At 37.1% G+C, this 12,766-nt stretch overlaps 1 protein-coding gene across 6 annotated transcripts in view; it reads right to left on the reverse strand.

Annotated features, from left to right (window-relative positions):
• The window catches only part of MALRD1 (MAM and LDL receptor class A domain containing 1), a 794,026-nt gene that overhangs the window by 103,438 nt on the left and 677,822 nt on the right, over positions 1-12,766 (reverse strand). The gene's annotated exons all lie outside the window — the stretch shown is intronic.

Raw genomic sequence — 12,766 nt, forward strand, 5'->3', positions numbered from 1 at the left:
AGTTATTTATTTTTTCTCTGCGGACCGGTACCAAATGGCCCACGAACCAGTACTGGTCCGCGGCCCGGGGGTTGCGGACCACTGATCTAAATGATCTATCTTATGTGATAATCAAACCCCAACCTTAGAGCTGTGTCTCCTTTCCTCCCTTAGTAGGACGCCTGGCTACCTTTTGAGAATAGCTGAGTTGGCACTTTTTTCCTCCCTTGTCTCCTCTTTTTCCCAACTGCTTCTTATCCATCTGGCCTCAGAACCTGAGGAAGGGAAAGGGAAGGGTGACAAAGATATCTGAGTTGTGTTTCCCATTCTCTGGGCATAACAAGTGTTTAAAGAATCTGTCAACTCTTCAGAAGGCTGTTTTAGAGTCTTTTTGCTTTGGGGTCCCCTTAACTTCTGGTAAAATCACCCTGTTATAAATCACCAGGCTCACATTACTAATATGAGTAGAATATTCTGTCTCCAAGATTCGTGTGCTTTTGATGTACTACTAAGGGGAAGTATGCAGCTGTTTTCCGATGCCCCAGCCACGGTTTCCTTCTGTAAGACAATAGCCACCGCCATCTCATGTACACGAAGAGTCCTGTGAGCTTTCTGACTGTAGGAAACCTATACATGCCCTCTGAGAGGTCTCTTTGAAGCCCATTTCACTGTGTGTTTCTCTTAGGGATGAAGTGGGACTCAGCATGACCAAAAAATCTTGATAATCTACTACCTTGTGATTTTTCCCTCAACATTTTTAATAGTCTCAATGTTGCAATAAGGGTTTAAAAATCACAATTTCTTATCACTTGATAATATTATTGATCTTTATTCCTCCTGTTATGTAAATGTCTTAAGAAATTGAGGTACATATGAACATTGTTAGGTGGTGCTTCTAGTCAAGTCCTTTATTTCCATTGGTGTTGTTTTTTTTTTTTTTTTTGAGTTGCCTGAAAAAGAGTTCTAATGGAGCACCTAGCCCAGAACGCGTCAGGAGAAGAACAGCTATTGTTTTGGCATTCTTTATATTTTTATATTATTTTATTTTTAAGTTTTCCATCGAGAGACAGAGAGAGGAAAGGGGAGAGAGGGAGAGAAAGAAAGAGATACAGAGAAAGAGAGAAGCATCAACTCACTGTTCCAATTAACTTTTCCTTAGTTGTGCACTCATTGATTGCTTCTCCTATATGTCCTGACTGGGAAGGGAACCTGTGACCTCAGTGTGCTGGGACAACGTTTTGTCCACTGAGCCACCTGCCCAGGGGGTTTTGGTATTCATGAATGAGTGAAATGCCAGTAATCATTTTCCTCTAGAACTTTTATCAGAAAAAATGATTTTATCCTCACATTTTTAAGCCACTGTAACCAGATCTCTATTAGTAGAAAGAAGTTAGGGGGCTTTCTAACTGATACATATACTAACGCAGAGAAAGGTTGGGAGATCTACCAAGTTCACTCTGCAGGCCGGACCGCCTTCTATGCCATATTCTGTATTCTGAGAGAAGGATCTCAAAGGATCACATTCTTCTCTGTGTCTCCTTGTTGGCTTTTTACTGCATTAAGCCAATGGTAGCTGGAGTTTGGAGGGTAAGAGGAGATATCATTTGGATATGTTTTGTCTGTTTCCTCTAGCTTCTCTACCAGGGTAGTTGGTGCATCCTTCAACAACAGTTCCTATGGTGTGGCCCTCCACACAATTTCAGCTCTTCCTGGTAACTGGTGATACACCATCCACTCCTTGTAACTTCAATTTAATCTTTATATTGTTACTAGTCTCTTGGAATCTCAACATTCCTTGTTGTTTCTTTAACCTTGCCTATGCCTTTATGAAAGTAAGTGTTCCTAAAAGTTTTATTATTTTAGCCTGACCAGGGGTGGCATAGTAGATAGATAGTCGGGCTGGGATGCGGAGGACCTAGGTTTGAGACCCCAAGGTCGCCAGCTTGAGTGTGGGCTCATCTGGTTTGAACAAAGCTCACCAGCTTGGACCCAAGGTTGCTGGCTTGAGCAAGGGGTTACTTGGTCTGCTGAAGGCCCACGGTCAATGGACATACGCGAAAGCAATCAATGAACAACTAAGGTGTTGCAATGAAAACCTGATAATTGATTCTTCTCATCTCTCTCCGTTCCTGTCTGTCTGTCCCTATCTGTCCCTCTCTCTGTCTTGTAAAAATAAAAAGAAAAAAGTTTTATTATTTTAGCCATCTGTGGTAAATTAACTTTTCTGTTGGGTCCCCGCCTGGTTCTGATATATAATTATTAAATGTCATCAAGGCAGCTCATCTAATTGCATGCCCAGTCTTCTCTCCTCTGCACCTCACAATGTTTCGGATACTTAACACTCAATGAATGATTAATTTTTACATATTTTGATGCTTTGCCATTAAAATAAAGAAACATAGGCAAAATACTTGTCAATGTGGATAGATATTTGTTTAGTAGGGTGTTTTATCTTAGTAAACAATATACTATAAAAAGAATAAGTTATATACCATTTATCAACATATAACATTTCTTAGGTATATAACTTGTATTCTCTCAACATTATAAAAACCATAACCAATAGGAAAAGGCAATGCATTATCATTTACATTGCTACAGATAAAATTCTTGTAATATTTTTGATTCCACCAAAATGGAACAGAATAATATACATATATAAAACCTTTGTCCTGTATTTTACTTTTTATTCAAAATAAATACATTCTCATCAGAAACAGCATTGTTATTTTATCTATGAAATGACAAATATAATCATTAAGAAAATTCTTTTTTAGAATCAGAATTCTGTATATTGTTAGATAATGGAGACACTAAAATGTAAAGCTTTGCTGTGATCTTACATGCTCTTATTCTGGATCCTCAAGCAATAAGTTCAAAAGGGATGCGTTTTTCTAAATGCAATACCAAAACACATGTTCTCTTTCTATTATCTCTTTTCTTGCTTCTGCTACTGTGGTGTTTGCTTTAACAAATGTATCTGGTCACTCATTGCCTTCACACAGGAAATGAGAAGGTGAGTAGTTCCGTCAACACCATCACCATAATTTCTAGAAATTTTTTTTTCTGTGTTGTATGTTATATTTTAAAGTTTTCACATATGAAAGTCATGATTTTTTTATTTTTCAATACATAGTAAGTAAACAGAAGGATAATATGGACCTATAAACGTATGGATTATATAAAAATCTAGCCACTGATCAAGGATAGTCATAATTTTATTTAGGTGAGAGTAGGGGAGATAGTGAGGCAGACTCCTACATGGGCCCTGACCGGGATCCATCTGGCAACCCCATCTGTGGCTGATGCTCGAGTACTAAGCTATTTTTAGCACCTGAAGCTGATGTGCTCCAACAGAGCTATCCCCAGTGCTCCAGTACACTCAAATCAATGGGGCCACTGGCTGTAGGAGGGGAAGAGGAAAAAGGAGGAAAGGGAGGGGGGAGAAGCACATGGTCACTTCTGTGTGCCCTGACCAGGAATTGAACCCAGGACATCCATATGAGCCAACACTCTATCCACTAAGCCATCAACCAGGGTCATGGATAATTATCATAATTTAATTTTAAATTTGGAGACACAAACAATTGCTATTACCTCTTTCTTCCTCCTGGTGAAAAAAAAATACTGTCTTTCTAGGAAGCATACAAAGGGATGCCCTACATCTCAGAGTTACTAATGGACAGCAGATTAAGGCCATGGCAAACATAAACTAGGGCTTTCAGAGGATAAGAAAAATCCCACAGGGGTTTTAGAATTGAAATGCTTTTAACTCCTTAGATCTGTCAACATTTCACTAGTAAGAGGGATAAGTTCAAAAAGTTCTACCTCATTTGCTAGATTCTGCTTCTGTAAGGCAGAGATCAGCCACCTAGCAACAGCACAAAAGATTCTACTGTGACATAGTTAAACTCATGCTGGCTGAACAGGAAGAAAAGCTATGTAGGATCAAGGCAGAGCTGCATGGCCAGCAGTTCCAGTGCCACTAGGGAGCCTGGTTTGGAAAATTGTGAAATTCAATCTGAGAAATGACTTTTTGTCCACATTCTTCAAAGCTCAGGTCTCTGAGCGCCTCCGCTAGGCTGTCTCCTTCTCCCGCATTCAATAGAGTACATTGGAGACATATACACACTTCATAAACAGCCAAGAAAGAAAAGATGTCATATCCAACCAACTGCCACTCCACTAGAGCTCAGCAGTGCACATGTTAGGAAAAGTGATAGAATAAAAATTGTGTTGATTAAGAGGGAATATTTTCCTATTCAGCTATTTTAGGATCCGTGAAGTAGTGGGCTTTTCAAAGTTCTTGATCCTTACAATATAGACAGCTATCTCTTGTTCTCTCTTTTAAAGCAGGTCCTTTGGCATTAGATACGGCCCCAGAAATAGCCCACCACTTTTCTTCCAGGAGGAGAGAATTATCTACTTAATAGTCAGGTCATACCAAACACTTGGGAAAATATCTGGATCACAAATCCCTGTCAGCAGTGATCAGTGAGCAGAATCTGGGCCATGTCCTTCCTTGGAGAATGCCTTTCCTGGATGAGTCAACAGGTCATTCAAGAGGCACTCACACCAAATTGTCAAAGCAATGCCGTTTTCAGCTGTGAAAGCTTACAGTTGGCAGGGAAAGTCTAGAAACAATTTAACAGTTAAATGTACAAACACCTCACGTGGCTTTCTTCCTGGGAAAGGGGAGGAGAAGGCAAATTAGGTACCACTGTGTTTTTCATTTTCATAACTCTTTTGGCACATGTGATTGGAGAAGAATCCAGCCTTGGGAATGTGATGGGGAGGGAGGCTTGGTGGGAGAGACTATTTGCTTCATATTCAATCACATTCCCGGTCTGTCTGGCTTGTTTGGCTCTCCATGAGGCAGAAAGTGTGTAATGCTTTCTGACAACAGGGGAAAAAAACTGAGGGACAGGCACATTCATCTCAGAGCCACTGTTGAAAATAGCCAGTTGGCTCTGCTTTTTACTGTAAGAGATATTATTGTGTTTTTTTGTAAATACTGTAACTGTTATTAAGATCCCTTTTAAAAAGCATTTGTAAGTTACAAAAGCAGTGCTTGTTAAGATGAAAATGCAGAAACAAAAAGAGGAAGCCAGTTCCTTTTGCAGAGGTTACTTGACTGCTAGTACCATCAGGTGAATTTGCTTCCCTCTCACACGCACACATTTACACACCTTCTCCCCCGCCTATAAACATTACTTTGGAATTTGCACTTTTCACCAAATAATATAGATACTTTTCTATATCAAGGATTATATTTTCCATTTAAAAATTGTTAGGTACTATTCCATCACACTATTTTGAACTTTTAAGTTCGTTTTCACTATTAGTACTACAAAATACCCAAATCAACACATTTATCTATACCTTTCTTGTTAATATGCCAGTAGCTTTAGTTATTTTTCCAGAATTGATGCATAAAAGGGCTAGTGTTTCTGTAAGTTTATAAATAGTGTTTATCACTAAACTTTTTCTTTCTCATTCTGACAGGTAAAACTGGAATTTCAAAGATTTATTTTTGTACTTATATATTAATACAGGTTGAATTTTTTCAGACGTGTTGATCATTTATATATTTTGTCCTGTGAATAATTATTGTCCAGTTCTCTATTGTATACATTTTATTCCTTTGAGGGGATGCTATATGTATTATAGCTAGTCCTTGTCTGTAGTATATACTGTATATCTTTTTTGTGGCCTGTTATTGTGCTTTTAAAATTTTTTATGGTGTTTTTCACCATTCTGCTGTATTAATTCTGTTTAAAAACCATTTATGTGGTCAACTTTTAAATTTTTCTTTTCTGGTTTCTAATAAACTTATAAATAACTTCTATATTTCAAGATTTTTAAATATTCCTTTATTCTATATTTTCTCTAAAAATTTATAAAGTTTTCTATTTATACCTTTAATAATACTGGGATAGGCCCTGGCCGGTTGGCTCAGCGGTAGAGCGTCGGCCTAGCGTGCGGAGGACCCAGGTTCGATTCCCGGCCAGGGCACACAGGAGAAGCGCCCATTTGCTTCTCCACCCCTCCGCCGCGCTTTCCTCTCTGTCTCTCTCTTCCCCTCCCGCAGCCAAGGCTCCATTGGAGCAAAGATGGCCCGGGCGCTGGGGATGGCTCTGTGGCCTCTGCCTCAGGCGCTAGAGTGGCTCTGGTCGCAACATGGCGACGCCCAGGATGGGCAGAGCATCGCCCCCTGGTGGGCAGAGCATCGCCCCTGGTGGGCGTGCCGGGTGGATCCCGGTCGGGCGCATGCGGGAGTCTGTCTGACTGTCTCTCCCTGTTTCCAGCTTCAAAAAATGGAAAAAAAAAAATACTGGGATTAATTTCTGTGCATAGTGTCAATAATAATTTATATTTTAAATAAATGGCTAAAATTTTCTAATACCAATTATTACATAATTCCAACCTCCATTCTCATCAACTTGAAATGCCACCAATTTAATACTGATGTCACATAGCTACATTAACCTGTTTGTAAACTCTTTATTCTGTTCTTATAGTCTATTTGTCTATTTCTGTCCCAGCTCCACACTATTTATAACCATGATATTATAGCAAGCTTTAATTCCAAGTACAGCAAATACCAACCCTTAATTTTTGTTTTAAAGATTATACATTTTTTTCTAGGTAAAACATTAAAATCCATTGGTCTGTTTCAAAAAAACCCCAAATATTGAGGACACTAAAAAGGTTCTTTGGTCAATTGTCATTTGTGCACTACTGAATTTTGCAGCTTCTAGAAAGTAAGTTCATTCATTATTTTCCTATCCCTTTAATCAGGTCTTTGAGTGTTCTCACCTTCATTTGAGCTTTTTAGTTTTCTTTATGTGGGCCTTAAACATATACTGTTAAGTGTAGGCCTGTTTATATGAAAATAATTACTGCTGTTTCAGAATAGAACTCTTTTCCAATTATCTTTTTCAATTATCGTGCCTACTGGTGAAAGGGAAATTTATCTAGTCTTGCATATTTATCTTGTATCCATCTACCTTGTCGAACCCTTTTTATCATTCTAATAGTGTCACAGTTAATTTGCTTGAGTTTCCTGGCTGTGGCTATCTGCAATAACATCAGTGTTTCTTCTTTTCAATGCTTTTAGTCTTACTTCTTTTGCTTGTTCCTTTGGTTAAAATATCTTGAGCAAATAGAATAATCCCAGTGCTAGTAGAGCTTTCTTTTTAATTTGGCTTTCGGAAAAATGCATTCAGTGTTTTAAATAGATATACATATTTGAATTTTTGGAAGGAAGAACTGTATCTTTGATTTTTAAATTTTCTACTGTGTCATTCAATCAGCTCACCCTTAATCTCTCTCTCTCGGGGCAATTTTGGTCATTTATATTTTCCTATGAAATTGTCTCTTCCATGTGTTGGATTTGAAAGAAATGCATCTACATGACCTTTCATGCTTACTAAATAAAAGATATATAAATGCTCTCCTCTTTAAATTAATTTTTTGATACACTGAAATGATTTTCATTTATGAAAAATGCAAGTGCTATTATTATAAATACATTTGTTAGTTCTTAGTGATTGAGTGAGGTGTTGAAAAGAATAACAGAAGCGTGATCTTAAATTTGGGCGATTTGTTCTGTATTCCATCTAGTAAAGAACTATTTTTGGTTGCTATGGAGATGATTTCCATAATGTGAAAAAAGAAACTGGCAACCACATTACCAGTGCTTCCCTTAGTTGTAACATTTTAAAAAATATTCTTTAGTAAATCAAACAATTATGAATTATTACTTTCAGCAATACTGAAGCCGTATTCAGTATTGTAGTGTTAGACATGTATTAGGTACTAGTTATGAACGGTATGGAAAACATGACCTTTATTTTATAAGACAACTGTCTTCAACATTTTTGTCCACACACTCTCTAAAAGAGTGTTTGAAAAACCTTGTAGTTCCCTTAATATTAAGACAAAATATTTTTTTATATTAAATTGAGCAATTGCAAAGAATATACTCCCCCGGCTACTGCAAACAAAACTCTTACATTCTTTAAATTTAGTCACTGAAATGTAAATACCATGATGTTTAAATACTCATCACTGTCCAACAACCACAACAAAAAATACATGAAATAATTTGTTTTTAACAGTTAGAAATATTGTTTTCCTTCCTCCTTAAGCTAGTATTTTGATTTTCCTTTCCAACAGATTTCTATCCTAATATATTTTATACTCTACAGCCTTGGATTATGCTTTTCTGCAACAAAATAAGAATAATTTATTAAAATTTTTTTTTTTTACATAGACAGAGAGAAAGAGTCAGACAGGAACAGAGAGAGATGAAAGCATCAATCATCAGTTTTTTGTTGTGACACCTTAGTTGTTCATTGATTGCTTTCTCATATGTGCCTTGACTGTGGGCCTTCAGCAGATTGAGTAACCCCTTGCTCGAGCCAGCGACCTTGGGCCCAAGCTGGTGAGCTTTGCTCAAACCAGATGAGCCCGAGCTCAAGCTGGTGACCTCGGGGTCTCGAACCTGGGTCCTCCGCATCTCAGTCCGACGCTTTATCCACTGCACCACCACCTGGTCAGGCTATTTAAAATTTTTTAATAACCATAATTGTACAAAAGTTATCTTTATAAATAAAACCAGCGGCCCTGGCCGGTTGGCTCAGCGGTAGTGCGTCGGCCTGGCGTGCGGGGGACCCGGGTTTGATTCCCGGCCAGAGCACATAGGAGAAGCGCCCATTTGCTTCTCCACCCCCCCCTCCTTCCTCTCTGTCTCTCTCTTCCCCTCCCGCAGCCAAGGCTCCATTGGAGCAAAGATGGCCCGGGCGCTGGGGATGGCTCCTTGGCCTCTGCCCTAGGCACTAGAGTGGCTCTGGTCGCGCCTGGTGGGCGTGCTGGGTGGATCCCTGTCGGGCGCATGCGGGAGTCTGTCTGCCTGTCTCTCCCCGTTTCCAGCTTCAGAAAAAAACAAAACAAAAAAAACTAGCAAAAAATTTTTTGATGGTCACAAAGAATAAAATTTTATTGGAAATGTCATTCTTAATAGAATATATAAGGCACATTAAGAAAACATAAAAAATTTAAGAAGTTCTTAATAAAAACAAATACTTGTAAAATAACAAGGGATGGAGCATAGAGGAACTCAGAAAAAAGAATGAGCCATTCTCTTCGGTTGGTTTGGGATAGGTTTTTTAGAGAAATGCCATCTATATGGGATCTAAAAGATTAAAAGGCATCCTTTGGGCAAATAAGATAGAAAAAGAAAACTCTAGGTGGAAGGAACAGTGTGTTCAAAGCTTGGAAGAAGAGAAAAACATGGGCTGTCTACGGGACAGGTCTTTTTGCACAAGATACATTTGTGATGCCTATTAGATATTGAAATGAAGTGTGAAATTTGGGTCTTGTTTTCAAGTGAATTTAAGAATGTAGAATTTAGTGTATAGGTTTGGACTACTGATTAATTGTACTCAAAGTCTATAAATCAGCCCAAGCTTAGATGGGATCATATAATAAGTAAGGGTAGGCAGAAAAGAGAGTTTCAAGCACTGAGTGCTGGATCATGCCATATTTGCACATCAGGAAAGACAAGGAAGCAGTAAAAGAAAGAGAAAGGCGTGGTCAGCGATGCCCCAGAAAGCAGGTATGAAGAAAAAGTGATCCTCAAATACTGCCACCTTGAGAAGGTGAGAAATGAGAAATTACCATTTTTATTGCCTTTTTAATTCCAGGTTGAAGTTCCTTTCTAATATAAGGGCTTCCTAGAAATGGTATTTAAAATTTCCAAGAGGTGTTTTTTTCTTCTTTGTCATCACTCTGTTTTTGATTTCTTGTTTTATTAGATTACAGTTAGATAAATTGGCTGAGCAAAACCAACTAGGATTTTATTAGGTTTTTTATTTTAGCCAAATGCTTGACTACATTGTCAATGTGTTCCATAGATACAATGAAATAACATATGTTTTAATTTTATGCTGTTTCCTATTTCTTTTAACATTGCTAACTTGATTTTCGTTTCTTTCTTGTAACCTCTTTCCTGCACTGCATATTAATTTGGAATATATATTTTGTAGCTCAGTCTTATTTTATCTAACAAAAATATTGATAGATCAAAATATATAATAATCAAACATCCTCAGATGCAGGATAACTTCCCGCTCTTGGCTCCTGCTCTGCTTCTTCTGCCTCAGACAAGCACGCCACCTTGTTAGTGATTCTCCAGCAATGGGAAACATGGTTCACCTCGCAGCTTTTACTCTTGTGTATAATTATAAACTCCTGGGAACCCAATGACCTTCTTGTAAAGCCTCTCATTTCTGGGATTACGAACCTGAAGGTCTTTTTTCAAGGCAATTTATATCCCAGGAGAAAATCTAAAGGCTTTAGTGGTAGGCCTCTTTAGGGGTCCAGCAAAACCTTGTGTTCACAGTGACCTGGGTGAGAAGTGGGCTTTTCCCTGTTGGCCTTACTTCTTCTGGCAACAAAGACAATGAATTCCCACTTGGGAACGAGAGAGTGGGGTCTGGCAGCAAGTCAACACCTCTCTTCGTGCCCTTGAAGTACCTGAACTCCATATTCTAAAACTGTCTTCCTGTAAACTTAAATCCAGAAATAAGCACCTGAATGTGACAAATGAACTGGACACTAAATTTACTTGAAGATAAATTTGATACAAAGTGTAAGTAGAAATAATTTATATAATTATTTGGAATTTCAATAAGACATACTATGCTTAAAATAAGGAATTGTGCAAGGATAAGTCAAAAGGTAATACTACAAGTTACTTGTGAAAGCAAATATTTAAGAACAATGGTTAGTAAGATAAATGAGGTTAATTAAATGATCAAATAAACATGTACATTAAATACTGTATGCTACACAGCATAAAATAGCATGATATAATAATAATTAAGAAAACTTGTGAAAGGGAGAAGTATTTCTTAATAAATATAGACCATACTACTAAAGAGTGGGATTTGGATGTTGGAATTTCTACTTTTTGTCTGTTACATTATGATATTTTTAAAAATATACTTCAGTAAATAATCTTAATTTCAGTTCACACTTTTAAATACCACATTGTAATGTAAAAATGTTTTCAAAAGTCATTTTACTCATACCTATGTTGTATATGGCACTACTGCAAACATTTGCTTATATTGATGGTAATTATAATTATTTATGATATCTGAAAACCATTATTTACTATCAAAATTAATATATTAAAATATTTGATGGATTTTCCAGTTAGTTATTCCTTTCTACATTTTGCTTCATTGATTTCCTGTCTTTTATCCCCCTTTCAATTCTCCTCTCGAATCTTCTGCCCAGAGTAGAGTTTCTCTATCTGGATTTCGATTTTTAAAGTTTACTTAAGTACATGAGGATGTTGCCAAGAATGTAAATCTCTTTGCTTGTTCAGCTGAGACTAGCTGGGAGTTTTCTTGTCCATCAGGGTTAGAAGGGACAACAATTCAAACCTCCTTACTATAAACGGTTGATACTAAATGACATTATTCACTCAGCTGACATTCAGCATCCATTATTTTATTACTGATGTTGAGAGTACATTTATTAAAGCCGGGGACAGTGAAAACAGGAAGGGTCTAGGAGAGAAGAAGCAACAGGAAATAGCCTTGGTGGGGTTGCTTTGGCTTCTCTAGAAGTGTTAGAGGAAAGAAGCGAGCCACGCTGGGGCTACTGTCAGCTCACTGGAAAGCAGAGATAAGGGGCGATGGAGACAGGTTCAAGGGATAAGCCAGGGACAAGCTGCCACTGCCCACGGGTCCCCTTGTTACAAGTCTCCCTTAGGGTTTAGGAGACACATGCCTGTGGGGGAAGACGAGGAGAAGGGGAAGGCGCAGGTGTGCTCCTGGGAGGGAGAGCAGGAGCTGGGTTCTTTGTCAATATATATTACTTGTGATATCATTCTGTCTCTTTCAAGAGATTTTAGATATTAATATATATATCCCATCATTCCATCAAGTCATACTATGACAAATTAATTTCCATGATAACAGAAACAGAAAAGAATAATTTTGTTGAGATGTGATATAAATTATGTAATAAATTTGTGAAACACTTTGAGGAATAATTTCAATAATGTTAAAACAGTGTCTAAATACCTATATCTCATTATAAAATTTTTTTTGTTTAATTCGTAAAAGATTTTGCTTTTTTTTAGGGACAAACAATGTTTCCTAAAATATGAGTGTTGGTCATAGGGATATAAGGATTTAAGGAACTATTAATTATAATTTTTAGATATTGCTATATGTTTTGTATGATACTTGAGTATCAACCTGCAATCAGTTCTTTTATAAGCAAGGTAATCATATGTCCATTGGTCTGCCATATTAAAAAGTCACAGATGCAAATATAATAAATTATGCATAATTTCCTTTGGAAACTGTTTTGCATAGTTTCCTAAAGGATGAGAGTAGAAAATCAAGCAATGTTTAATATATAGTACAATATAAATAATTCCCAAAAGAAATCATGAGCCTGTTTTTCTTTATTTATTATTAAAAAATATTTTAAGTATGCATAGGTATTTCTTATCAGTACCTTAACTTTAGATATTCATAAACATCAACTGCATAAACCAGAAGTAGGTATTTTTATGAATTAATTTAATCCTTTGTTCTTAAAAAAATGGAATTTGAAATAAAAAGGGAGTAAGGGAAAGACAAACACTAGTTATAGTTAATCTGATATATGATGATATCTGCATAAAAATCTTTTTACAGCCTGATATAAATATTAAAACCAAGGAGTAATGAGTATTATTATTAAAACTATATATTCC

This window comes from Saccopteryx bilineata, chromosome 5 (assembly GCF_036850765.1).
Source record: "Saccopteryx bilineata isolate mSacBil1 chromosome 5, mSacBil1_pri_phased_curated, whole genome shotgun sequence".
Taxonomy (NCBI): domain Eukaryota; kingdom Metazoa; phylum Chordata; class Mammalia; order Chiroptera; family Emballonuridae; genus Saccopteryx; species Saccopteryx bilineata.